The sequence below is a fragment of the Pteronotus mesoamericanus genome, unplaced genomic scaffold, assembly GCF_021234165.1.
Source record: "Pteronotus mesoamericanus isolate MK-2021 breed Mesoamerican mustached bat unplaced genomic scaffold, CSHL_Meso_final contig_44, whole genome shotgun sequence".
NCBI lineage: Eukaryota > Metazoa > Chordata > Mammalia > Chiroptera > Mormoopidae > Pteronotus > Pteronotus mesoamericanus.
Genome location: NW_026555166.1, coordinates 5,943,748 through 5,956,889, shown reverse-complemented (window position 1 = coordinate 5,956,889; position 13,142 = coordinate 5,943,748). Strand labels below are relative to the sequence as shown.

At 50.7% G+C, this 13,142-nt stretch overlaps 1 protein-coding gene across 1 annotated transcript in view; it reads left to right on the top strand.

Annotated features, from left to right (window-relative positions):
• The window catches only part of ST3GAL5 (ST3 beta-galactoside alpha-2,3-sialyltransferase 5), a 132,198-nt gene extending 123,647 nt beyond the window's left edge, over positions 1–8,551 (top strand). The window contains exon 8 of the transcript XR_008529481.1: positions 8,536–8,551. The gene's annotated coding sequence lies outside the window, so the exon portion shown is untranslated. The remainder of the gene's footprint in view (positions 1–8,535) is intronic.
• Positions 8,552–13,142: the final 4,591 nt, after the last annotated feature.

Here is a 13,142-nt window from a genome sequence, read left to right as displayed (position 1 = left end):
AAAAGGCCTCAGTGATAGGGAAACTGAGGCTCTTAAAAGGAGTGTACCTTCCCATAGTCACACAGCAAGTCAAACGGACCCTCCAGAGGCTGAGTGGGGAGGAAGCTTCGGATTTAGCCAGACTTAGCAACTGTGAGAATCCGAAGTCCCCTCACCCCAGGCAGCTCCCTAAGCCTGGGTTTGCTCATCTGTGAAATGGGAGAACATCAGCCCCTCAGGCACTGCCTTGCTGTGAGGAGCAAAGTACCAGGCACGTAGCAGGTAGGACCCAAAAGGTAGCTTTGGTTATTTTTAATAGAGGCAAAAAAGCTCTTAGAGGTAGATTCTCTGGGTTCAAACCCCAGCTCTGCCACTTATAAAGTGAGTGACCTTGGGTTAAGTCACTGAATCTCTCTGTGCGTCCCTCTCACCTGAAAATAGAGGTAATAAGGGTACCTTCTTTCCAAGGGGCTTGTGAAGATTCCTTGTACACATATGTGCAAACCACTCAAGGCAGTGCCTGGCATCAAGTGAGACCTTTGCAAATGCCTACTCTTATGGATTGGGCCAGAGAACAACTCCCCAGGCCCTCAGTTCTCTGCCATTCTACTGGAGGTTCTGGAAAGAAGTCAAACTAGTAGGCCCTCATCCGAGACCCACGGCCCAGGCTGCCCTGGAGGACCAGCACAGGGCTTCACTCCTCGCAGGTCCCTTCTGTGGCAGCTCCTTCTAAAGGCAGTGGTAGTTGCTCAAAGCAGTTTGGGAAGAGAAGATGAACCCTAGGCCTGGCGTTGGGCTCTGGCCTCTGCAGCCACTGGAATCTTTCTCTTCCTGGTATCATTCTTTCACTCCCACCCCTAGACCCACCAGACCTGCTGGGGGGTTTCCTGTGGAAATGCAGGGCTCACATACAGTCCAGGATCCAGGGGAGAATGCCCGGGGAGTATAAGCAAGGCCTGTGGCATGCCGAATCCTGGGTGGTAAGATGGGGTCTGGGCAGAAGGTTCAGGGGCAGGAGCATAGAGCTGGGCCCAGGAGCCTGAGATCAGTCTTGGATTTTCAACTATTGGGCCCCATGACCCTGGGCAAGGCATTTTATCCCGCTAGGGTTCTGTTTTCTCATCTGGCCTCGAGGGTATTTCTGTCCAGCCAACCTCTCAGAGTAGTTGGGCAAGTAAAAAGAGATCATGAATGGAAAAGGACTTTGACATAAGGCTTCAAACATACACTCACACATCCACATTCCCACGGGGACACACATGGAGGAGACATGCAGTTTTCCGATTAGAGTCAATGCAAAACCTCATTTTTTTCCTCCGAGACGGGTTTCAGCATCATAGTGCATTTGCTCCTGAAGGCCCCCCATCCTTCCCTGGACACCCAGTGTCTTCCTGCACTTTATCTACGTCCTGCAGACCAAGGGTGTCTCAGAGAGGAGCCCTGGTCCTCTTGCTGTCTCCCTACCCTGCCCAAGACCCTGAGGCGCTGGCCTTTGCTCGAAGGTCTCCCACACCTCTCTCCACAGAGCATGATCTTCCTTACCCTTTGGTGACCGTTTCCATTCTCCCCTCTTCCTGTAAGCCTTGGCTGGTCACCACAGCCCCTTGTCTCCCTTGCTGGCCCCTGCACATGCTCACTCACAGGTATTGCTACCACTCGTCCTCCACTGGGGACCTGTCAGAGCTCTTGGGTTTGTGAGCTCCTGAAAGGCCACTGTGTCCTTCATTTCTGTCTCCAGGGTGGATGCCCAGGAAACCTTTGCTGAAGAACAACCAGCCCTCATGCCCTTCTCATTCTCCAGAGCCCAGGCAGGTGCTAAGACTCCAGCTTGAACACTCGTCATTCATCTAGCCAATCAGTGACAGAAATGGGGGAAAGTCTCCTCTCCACGGCTGCTAAAGTATGCTCTGAGCTTCCATTCCCCTCTGGAAAGCAGAGATCATAACTGTGTGCCTCACAGGGCTGGCATGAGGGTCAAATGAGGCTACATGTACAGCGTTCAGCATGGGGCACAGCACAGAGTGAATGGTGGCCTTCGGCACCCTGGGTCAGCACAGATGCCCGGGCTCCATCTACCCCAGCATCTGCCCCAGACTGGGGGTGCAGTGGCAAACTAGGGTGTCCATGGCTAGTTGGGGCATGTGGAAGTCTCTGACACGATGAAAATCATCCCTAAAGAGGCCAGGCTGTGAGCCAGGAAAATCACATGTCTTGTTGAGTAACGAGGTCGTCACTCATGCTGATGTTGATCCTGAGCCCCTCACCAACTCCTCCAAATAGAGAAGTTCCCTGAGATCTCACCCATGGCGTCTCAGGAGGGGAAGGGAGTGCACAAGAATGGTCAGCTGCACTGGGTGGAGGTGGAGTGGGATGCACGCCCGCCTCCAGCCTCCCAGGACACTCTCCCTCCCCCTCACCATTCAGCCTCTGCGGCTGGTCAAATGGCAGAACCCCAGGGTTGACATCAGGCAAGCCTAGGAGGGATCTCTGCTTTGCCACTATCAGTTGTGTGGCCTTCAACACCCTTTCACCTCTCTGAGTCCCGGCTTGTTATCTGGGCATTATCCCCTTAGTCATAAGATGGAATGGTCTTTAGAGGAACAGGAGGTCTACTGTAACGGGCCCGAGATGTAAAGGGTCCCTGTTGTCATTCCCAGCCTGCCAGGTGGCGGACCTTGGAAGTTCGGTCTATCTACCTGTACACAACCCTCTAGCGTAAGCTTCTAACGTAGAACTTCCCGTTCTGCCTCCTTGAGAAGTGGGAAGAGCGCCCAGCTAGGCAGCGCCCCCTGGTGGTGTAATGCTACCTGGCCGGCACACAACATGCCTGTCTCCTGCAAGGAACTTCTTGCTGACTGTGGAGCCAGGTTCCTGGCCCTACAATGCCAGGACTGTGGATTTCATGAATTCAGAGTTGCCAGGATGAAAGGCCCTCGAGGCTCCAGGGGGTCTCCCTCCCTGCTTTGGATGGGACAATGCAGACACTCTAAGAAAACTTATACCCTATTTCAAAACCACCCCTACCCCCACTGAATCAACCGTTTTAGGCTAGCATGGAGGTGCCACTGGGAGGTCCCACATCCCCGGGACCGCTGGTCCAGAGAAAAGGAAAGAAACTACAAAAAGGAAGAGAAGGCAAGAGCTTATGGCTTAAGCCACTGGGAACTAATGCTAGTAGGCCAGACAGTAAAAATGACTGCCACAGGGAAATAGATTTCACTAAATCCTTATAGCAACCCAAGAAGGTAAACCCATCTGCAAACAGGAAATGGAAACTCCTAGAGAAAAAGCCTTGCCAACACACAGGAAATAACAGAAGTGGGACTTGAACCCAGACCAGCTGACCCAAAAACCCAAGCTTTGAATCATGTGCTTTGCTGCCTCCTGAGGGTGCAGTGACCAGCACGGGGGTGGGAGGTCACTTAGAGGCCTGTTTGGCAGCCTGGTTGTCCTTGCATGGGCTGCCAGCCTGGGTGAGCTTTCTGTGGGCCACCTCTCAACAGAAGCTGCTGGTCTCCCTTAGACCAGCCCAGTGTCTCTCAGCTCCTTCCAGGTAAGGGTCAGATGGCAGGGGCACCGCCTCTGGACATTGAAGAGTCTAGGATCCCACATCTTGGTATCTAGACACTGGTGCCATTCCATGGGTGAGGACAGGACAGCTGTGCAGGGTGGCATCCAGTGATTGCTGTCTTCTTGGGCAGGTGAGATGGAACCTTGGACACTTGTTCCATGAAGCTCTACATTCCTGAATCTAGAGTCCCTGATTCTGAATGTTCAGATTGTTCCAAACTGGGCGTGTTGCCCTAAGAGGAAGGGAGAAAGAATGGAAATTAGACTGGCAGGAGGAAAGAGAATTCATGTGATTGGTGCCCCCTGGAGTTGTACCACAGCAACTCTGAACAGGACGACCCACAGGTATGAGCAGAGAGTAGGGTACCATCATCCTGGTGGCCCGCAAGTGAGAGTGCCCACGCTGCCACCATTAAACATCAGGACATTGGATCCAGAGGGCAGTGATGAGGCATCAGGCAGGAAGCTCTCTGAACTTACTCTCCAGTCTTTTCTCTCTCTCCCTTCCTCTGTCTGTGTGACCAAACCAATCGTGGAAAATTGAGAGTCTTTGGGGCTGGGACAGGAGCCAGATGAGGGCACTGCAGACGGAGAGAAGGGGGCCTTCAGCACTCCTTCTATGAGACTTAGCGAGGGCGCAGCTTCTCAGCAGTGACCATGGAGTGTTTTGTGAACAGAGGAGGTTCCCCCGCAGAGGGCATGGCTGCAGTGGGATCAGGGGGAAAGAAGGTCTCAATAAGCAACAGAAGGAGCCTGGCACGATGGGCAGGCAGGTGCCAGGTTTCCACACATGTGGCCAGCTATCATGTTAAAAATATAGGACATATGATGTCATTCCTCTGCTCCCAGGCTCCCAGAGACTTCCTATTTTTCCTCAAATGTATAGGGGTGCCATCAATTTCTTTTCTCCCTGCTTATACAGAGTGGTGGCATCTATTCCTCCACCCCTGTGAATCTGGGTTAACTAGTGACTACTTTGGCTAATGGAGCCCTGCGAAAGTGTAAGTGATGCTGTGCTTTAAGGGGCCTGGCTGTTTCTGATTCCTGCCATTTAGAGCCCTTAGTCATCATAGGAGAAGTCCAAGTTATGCTGGAAAGAGAGGTCACCTGGAGAGCTCCATGGGGCCAGACCTGTGAGTGGAGTCTTCTGATGCCTTTAGCACCAGCCTCTATTCTGGCTGCAACCACATGAAGCAGAGCAAGAACCACCCAGCTGAGCTCAGTCAACCCACAGAATCATGGGAACAAACACTAAATTGTGTGTTAAGCCACTGCAATGTGGGGTAGTTTGTTATGCAGCAGTGGCAAACTGGAACATTTAGAGTAGGAGCCAAACCCTGGCTGGGTAGCTCAGTTAGTAAGAGCATTGTCCTGGTATGCCAAGGTTGCTGGTTTGATCCCCGATCAGGACACATATATACAAGAATCAACCAATGAATGCATAAGTAAGTGAAACAACAAATTAGTCTCTCTCTCTCTTCTTCTTCTTCTTCTTCTTCTTTTCTCTCTCATTAAAACCAATAAATTAAAAAAAATTAGAATAGGAGCCAAAGTTGACATCTGTTCCCCCGTTCTCTGACCCACCCATCCCCTCCACTCTTCCCCACCCTCAACCCCACGCTTCATTCTGCTCCCACCACATTGGGCTCCTTGTTGCTCCTCAAACCTACCCAGTAATTCCTCCTGCATCAGGGGCTTTGCACTGGGAGCTCCATTTGCCTGGAACACTCTTCGCCCTCTCCCTCTTCTGGTGTGTCTATGTTATCTTCTCAGTGAGGCTGTCCCTGAGCACCCCATATAATATTTGCACCCTCCCTGTTCAGTATTGTCTACCTCTTCCCTGTTTTAATTTTTCAAGCACTTATCACCATCATCTGACACTCTATGTATCGTACTTCTGTTTATTTGTCTTCCCCACTAGAATGTTCGTTCTATGAGGACAGGGATTTTTGCCTGCCTTGTTCACTGCTGTACCACAGCTTCTAGAGCAATCCCCGGTACACAGTAGGCACTCAATAAATACTTACTGACTGAAGGAAGGCCCACTGCTCAGTTTAGACCAGGGCTTGCTCAGCTATTCAATCAGCTGCTTTGATAGAAGAAACCACGGGATCCAGAGACAGAGTTAATCACATCACAAGAACAGCTGCTCTGACCACTAAGAATGGGTGGTCGAATTGAATTCACTCCCTTATCTGTGACTTTGGGTCTCCCTGCCAATCAATTGAGTGAGGGACAATAAGTCCTAATCAATAGCTGTTCATTCACTTGACAAACCTTATGCTGAACCTAAGATGGGACTGAGGCAGAGAAATCAGGCGTCTACTATCAAGAGCTCAAGTGCTGAAGACAGACGATTCCCATCCCCAACTTGATCCATCTCCAGCAATTCAATAGGTATTTATGGACCACCTACCGAGGCTGGGGATACAGCAGTGAACAAGCAAACCCCTGCTCTCAGGAGCTGACATTCTGGTAGAGGAGAGTGGTGCGCTGGCTCCGGGTCCCGGAGAAAGGAGACACAAGCCTGGAAAGAGCCAGGAGACACGGCACAGAGTGACACAGCTGCAGGAGAAGCTGTGGGAATTCCAAATGTGAGAGGCTTTCTGGACGAAGGGACATTTGAACCAGGTTGGGAGACCAATAGGATTTGGGTAGGCAGACCACTTCCCCGACAAATGCCATGGCTTGTCCCCTCGCCTGCTCCAAGCCCTTACTGTTACGTCACCTCCTCCCTGAGACCTCCCCTCAACACCCATTTACAACGGGACTGCCCATCTGTGCTGCTCCACCGCACTACGTGATCTACTTACACATCCTGCTTTCGGTCTGTGTTGTCACCGAAGGAGATAGGAAGCGGCAGGGAGGAGCAGCGTCCGTGCCTTCGCAAAGCCCGGTCTAGGGTCCTTCCCCATCGGCAGGTAAGGTGACAGAGGAGAGAGGAGATGACCACATGGCACTGCCCTCTTTGTCAAAGATTTGCTAAGAAGTGAGGGGATGATCTGAGCCTGAAGGAGACCTGTCCATGGAAAGAACACTGCGAGCCAAGCTGTGCTGGGCAAATAACCCCCTAAGAAGATGTGCGGGCTGCCCAGAAGCAGCCTCGTCTCCCAGCCTCCTCCGACCAGCCTCTGACTTGGCCCTGCCATCTCCTCCGACGCTAACTTTCCCCTAGGACCCTTCGCTGCAGTGGCTTCTGACGGGAAGGCCCTGAGTCTTCTGTTGTTCTTCTCGGCTCCTCTTCTCTGCCCTACGGGCTCTGTTTCAGCAAAACCATTATTATCCATCACATTAACTTAATGTTGTTAATGGGAATTTTATCATCTTTGTGGTTTTGTTTATTAATGGAATAATTTGTTTGGGTTTGTAGTTACTTAAGAATTAAAAGTGTAAAGCGTAAGAATATAATTATATGCCAGAACCCTGTGACAATGTGTTGCCTTTTAAGACAGGGGTATGGTTTGAGAAGCTCTGGGTTAATGCTATCAGAGCTCTTCTGCAGCTTTGACTTGCTAGTCTGGAGTCAAGAGGTGCATCCCCTTCCCAGGACCAGTTGCATGCCCTTCCCTCTGGTACCTGCTTCCCCTGTCCCCCATCCTTTGCAAGCCTCAGTTTCTTCATCAATAAAATGAGGGGAGCAAGGAGGAAGTGCAACCTCCCTGCCTCAGGACCCTCCCATCCCTAGTATTTTAGTATCTTTCTCAAGTTTCTTCATAATCCAGAGCACCAGTGGGGAAAGTGAAACATTTATTCATTAGAAAGAAAGCTCTCCTCCTTGTCTAACGTCCATCGCAGGCAAGACAAGCCCCCTCGTGGAGCCATCAAGCCCACTGGACCACAGAAGCTGGAACAGCAAAGGGTGGGTGGGGAGCAGGAGGCTCACTAAGGCTTTGTTCATCAGGACCCAGTGGTCGACCAACAGCCTAACGAGACCCGACCTAAGCCGGTGATCTCCTGGGAGCTGTTACCAATCCTCACAGACGCGCTCTGTGACTCAATGTGAAACCAGAGTGTGATAACTTCTTCTTTTTTTTATTTTAGGAAAAACAACTTTAAATTCTCCAAGGAGCACATTCCTTCATTGTGAAGTATTCCCTACCCATCTCCCCCATTCCCTCAGAAAAGAAAGGAAACAAAAAGGCTTGGCTGCTTCTTCTGTGCAGACTCTTCAAAAAAACTATTTTTACAGCTCTTGAAAAAGTCCCTGCTGATGGCGGCAGCCGGAGAACAGGAGGGGGCAGGATGGAGCTGACGCAATGCACATTTATTAGCAGTGAGGAAAATTAATAAGGCACCAGCTCAGCCATGGCCTCGCTCAAGGGCAGCTCCACAGACCTGGGAAGCCTCAGGGACAGCTGGCGATCTGGTGGTCTCCAAGCTGAGGCCTCAGACACCTAATCAGTTGCAATTCTAGATCAGCACAGCTGGAGGGAGGCTTGGAGATCATCTAGTGCTGAGAGGACAAATGCTTTTTATCATACATGCCAAATCTAATTGATTGGTAGGGGCTGCCTGAAGCCCTGTGTTGAAAAGGATTCTGAGGCCGCAACTGGGTCCCATGGGGATGAGTGTTGTAATTGATTAGCAATGTCTGCTGTAGATGGAAGAGTAAGAGTGGCAGTATTCACACCATGTGTTTGCTACTGTGGGTCTAGTCCAACTTTCCCATTTTACTGAGGGGGGAGACTGAGTCCCAAATCCCATTGCTTGCAGGGTTTTTCCCAGCCTTCTTGGGGATCTGGCTGCTGTGGTTAAGCGGCAGGTGTCCTGTCTCTTGAAAACCAAAGATGTCAGATCCAAACTGTCTCTGAAAAGTGAAAACTGAAAACTGTTATTGGATTTGGTTCATTTCAGTAAATTCCCTGTTTCCTGGAAATAATTGGTAAAAATCAGTTGTCTCATGGAATTGATGAGTCAGTTCAACCCATGTAGATGATCTAGCAGGTGACCCAAGCCAGTGTTTATCTAACAGCAGTGGTCAGTTAGGTAAAAAAAAAAAAAAAGAACCAGTGGCTGAGACTAACGAACTCTTTAGCCTCAGGACAATAAAATCTCCGAGTGGCCAGTGGAATTGTTCTAATCAGACCAACTTACTGTCCATCTGATCTCTGCCAAACAAGTTGGGGTCTAACTGTCCCAGCCATGACCCCCTTCCCTTGCTCCCATTTTCTCCTGGTTTCCTTCCCTTTCGTCTCTCAGGCCTGTGATAGGCTCTGCTTCCTCAGGCAAAGGACCCTCCGGCAATGGGCTGGATACCTTAGACAAGTCCCTCCGACCCCCCACCCAGCACCCGCATATCACTTCTGCCATCTTTGAGAGCTCAAAGGCCATCCCAGCCACTTCTCGTTTTAGAACAGAGGAAAGTGAAACCTGATCAGGGAAACAACTCGCTCGTCATCACTGGAAGGTAGCAGCAGCTCCCGGTCTCCCGACTCCAAATCTAGGGTCATGCTGGTTGCCCTGAATAAACCCATTCTGTCTGGTTCACCCCAGTTTCATCCACCACCTGGAGAAGCATGGACAACTCCTGAGGATCCCCAAAGCGGGCAGTCCCAGAGTAAACATCTGGGGTGGGAAAGCACTTTGCCTGTGAAGGGCATCTGTGAGCAAGTACGGGAGGTGGCGTGGGCCGCCGGCGAGGCGCCCCGGGCTGGAGGAGAGGCCTGGCTCCCTGTGAAACAAGGAGTTTTCTCTCTGGTTCCCAAGCGCTTTCCGCATTGCCCTCTGGACAATCTACGCTTGCATCTCTGATCCTTACCGTGAACTGAACAGTTCTCTTCCCAGGGACAAAAGCCTTAAAAAAAAATTAAAAAGCAAAAAACAGGCCCTTACCCAGGGAACTTGGCTAAATGGAGAAGGATCCTCAGTGTGGTGGGAAAAGCCAGGCATTACAGTGGAAAAGCCCGAATAGAATCCTGGGTTTACCACTTAGAAGCTGGGAACTTGGCCAAATCTCCTAATCTCCCTGGGCCTCAGTTTCCTCATTTTCAAAGTTTCAAAAGATAGAGACTACTGATCCTTGGAGGGTTGTTGGGAAGGTTAAAGGAGATCATCAATGTAAAGGGCTTAGCACGGGGTATGGCACTAGGTAGCTACTAACAGTATATGGACCAACTCTCCTTTTCTTTCAAAGCAACACTTCATGCTTCAGGGCTTAGACCTGGAACCTCCTCTAGGGAGCCTTCCCTGAACCCCCTCAGCTTTTTATGCTGCTCCGGAGTGCTTCCAGGCTGGCCTGCCTGCATTCTGTACTGGGAGCCTTGTTTCTTCAAAGAGCTCATGAGTTTCTGGGGACTGAGGGGGTTTGCATCTTTCCTTGCTCCCAGGAGTCCCCAGCTCTGGGCTGAGAACACAATAAAGCTGGATAAAGTGGCTGCTCTGATCCTGGCACCTTCCCCTCACCCCCGCCCACTTAATCTCGCCAGTTCCCTGATTTTCCAACCCCCTGTCTAGTTTCTTCCTAATGCTTCTGTCTCCACGTCTCCGGGGCTCTGTTTGCATGAGGGAAAAAAGCCTACACACACACACACAGCCCAGAAAGCATCCAGTTGCTCCTGGGCAGGCTGCCAGCGATTGAGTGACCTGCAGCTTCCCCCCCAAATCACATTCCACTGGCACGGATCTTGCCCCGCCTGACGCCAGCCTCCGAACTCGCCCCCAGAGCAAACATTTCCAGTTGGCAGCTCGGCCTTGTTTTTCTGAGGCCCAGCTTCAGGCTCCCTTTTAGAAAACAGAAAACAAAATGCTTGGGACCAAAAATGAACTAAAATAAAATTTGAAAGGAGGGGGTGAGATGGGGAGCCATTCGCTCCAAGGCACATGGAAAAATAGCTTCGGGATATGCAGTGAGTTTCTAAGAAGCAAACACGCAGGCTCACGCGGCTTTGAGGCTCTGATCAATTCATCCAGGCTGCTGCCTCCTGCTAAAAGACATACTCTGTTCTCATTCACAGCTGCCAGGGGAGGACAGGGGAGAGGGTGGTCAGTGTTACGGGCCTGCTGTTTGTTCTAAAGGGGAAATGAGAGGAAGAAAAACAAACACGGCCAGCCGGATTTTTCACGCCAGTGCGTGAGGCGTCAGGGCAAAGAGGAGTGCGTGTGTATGTGTATTAGCCTGTGCAGATGCCTGTGGGCGCCACTGTGTTTGCCTTCTCAAAATAAGAGTCACTCCGTGGAAAGATGTCATAACCCAGGCTCAGGCGGCAGGGGTGACAGGCCAGCCAGGGAGGGCCAAGGTTGGTGCCCAGGCCTGCCCGTGGGGTCAGGCAAAGGCCAGGTTTCAGAACAGGGGAGTTCAGCCAGGGCCCTTAGTCATGGGTTGGGTGTGTGGGAACGGGGCTCCGAAGGTTGGTCCCAAACTGGGTGCTCAGTCCCAGGGGAAGAGGTGGGCTGAGGAGCAGTACTAGGGAAGGACGGGCTCAGGCTTAGAATACGGGTGCTCTGCACAGCAGAACAGGGCCTTAAAGCAGGGAGGGAGTGACAGGGAGAGAAAGGCCTAGGGACAGAAGGGGCTAGGTGAGGTGGTGAGGCAGGAGAGAAGACAGTGAGGGCAGCCAGCAGACCCTAGAGTAGAGGCAGACCAAAGGCAGACCAGCCACAAATCTGGCCGAGCCACAGAGCTGATCAGCAGGGCTGCAAAGAACCTCCCGCCTCGGCAACAAGGGTCCCATGAGGGGACCAGCAAAGAAAAAAGGATTCCAGGACGCAGAATGCCTCAGGGACTGGGCAGAGATGCAGAGTCCTAGGCTTCACAGAGCCCCAGCAGTGTAGTCAAGCGTCAGGCGCCAGGAGTGAGCAGGCTTCACACGAGGCGCTGGGCATGTCAGGACAGTGTGGGAAGCCGTGAGAGAGGGCAGGGCAGGCAGCTCAGCGCTCACACTGGGGCCCATGTGACTGGGTCCTTCCTCCATGGTGCCAGCCTCTCCATGCAGGGAAGGGTTTGACGTATTACGGGGACCTGGCCGTAGTAAAGAGGTCCCCGTGTGAGGAGCCTGGTGAAGCTTGCAGAGGCTGGAGGAGCTCGGCTGTGACAATGTAGCTCTGCTGGAGCAGGAAGTCATGCAGGCCAATAGGAGAGATCCAGAAGCCCCAGCCCAATGTCCCCCAGAAAATGACGGCAGGACAACATGTGTCCAAATCCCCTGGCTGAGTAATAAAATGCACATTTCTGCCAGTCTTTCCACCTACTAGACTAGACTCCACCTGATTGGAGTGGAGTGGAGCTCATCTACCAAGGAGCTGAACTGTGGATGGCCAGCCCACGGGGTTCGCCTGCCCTCCGTGACGTTGCCGCGCTGTTTGCCTCTCCCCACCCATCCTCTCTAGCTGTACCCCCATCTGCCCAGACCCCAGGAACCATAGGACTTTCCAATTTTCCTGTATCTCAATTTGTGAGAAAAATAGTTAACAAGTCTGTCCCAAGGGTACTTTCACTTTGATTCAGGGCCTTTCTTAACCCAAAGAAATGAGTCTCTAATGGTGGAATTCAAGCCTGAAGAAAACCGGAAAGAGAGTTTGGGGAGTACATGGGAAGCCCTCCCATTCACTGGATCATTGGAAGGCCCCAAAGTTAGCTTTTAAAAAAACTACCTGTTTTTTTTTTATTTATTTAAACTTTTTTTATTGTTGACACTATTACAGATGTCCCCATTGTCCCCTTTGCCCTCCTCTACTCAGTCCCCACCCCTCTTCCCATCACCACATTGTTGTCTGTGTCTTTTATGTCGTGCATATATGTTTTTTGGCTAATCCCTTCACCTTCTTTGATCTGGTCCCCCTTCTCCTCTAATAGCTGTTGTTCTGTTCCATGTATCCACGCCTCTGCTTCTATTTAGTTTGTCAGTTTATTTTGTTCATTAGTTTCCACATATGAGTGAGATCATATGGTGTTTGTCTTTCTCTGGCTTATTTCACGTAGTGTAATAATTTCCAGGTCCATCTATGCTGTCGCAAAAGGCAAGATTTCCTTCTTTTTTATGGCCAAGTAGTATTCCATTGTGTAAATGATTCACAGCTTTTTTATCCACACTACTACTGAAGGGCACTTAGGCTGTTCCTAGATCTTGGCTATTGTAAATAATGCTGCTCTGAACATAGGGGTGCATGTATTCTACTTAGTTCTCTCTAAGCACCCTCCAAACGTCTTTCTATTATTATTATTATCATTTGAGCCTATGTATTTTTGAAGTATCTGATGTGTTTCAATAGACTGCAGGGTTTTTATCTGTTTGTTTAGTTTTGGTTCTGACACACAAATGACCCAAATGACCCCCGTTGGGCCAGTATGAGCTCCTTCAAGTTGGCACCTGAGTCCTTCTGTCATGACCCCGGTGGTGGTCGATAGCTTTCTTGCCTTCTGATGTAAGATGTTCTGGGCTCATCCTGCATATTTATTTGTGTTCTGAAAGTGGAAACAGCCGATGTTTCAAGCCTTGGTTCCTTTCAGTGAGAAAAGATGTTTAGAGACCACAGTTTGGTCACTATATGTGCTCATTAAAGAGAGCTTATTTTCTTTCAATTTCTCAATCTTCTCCAAGAAGGCCTCGAGTCTGGGTCCAAGACTATCTGAAGGATACCACACCCTGCCCCATTAA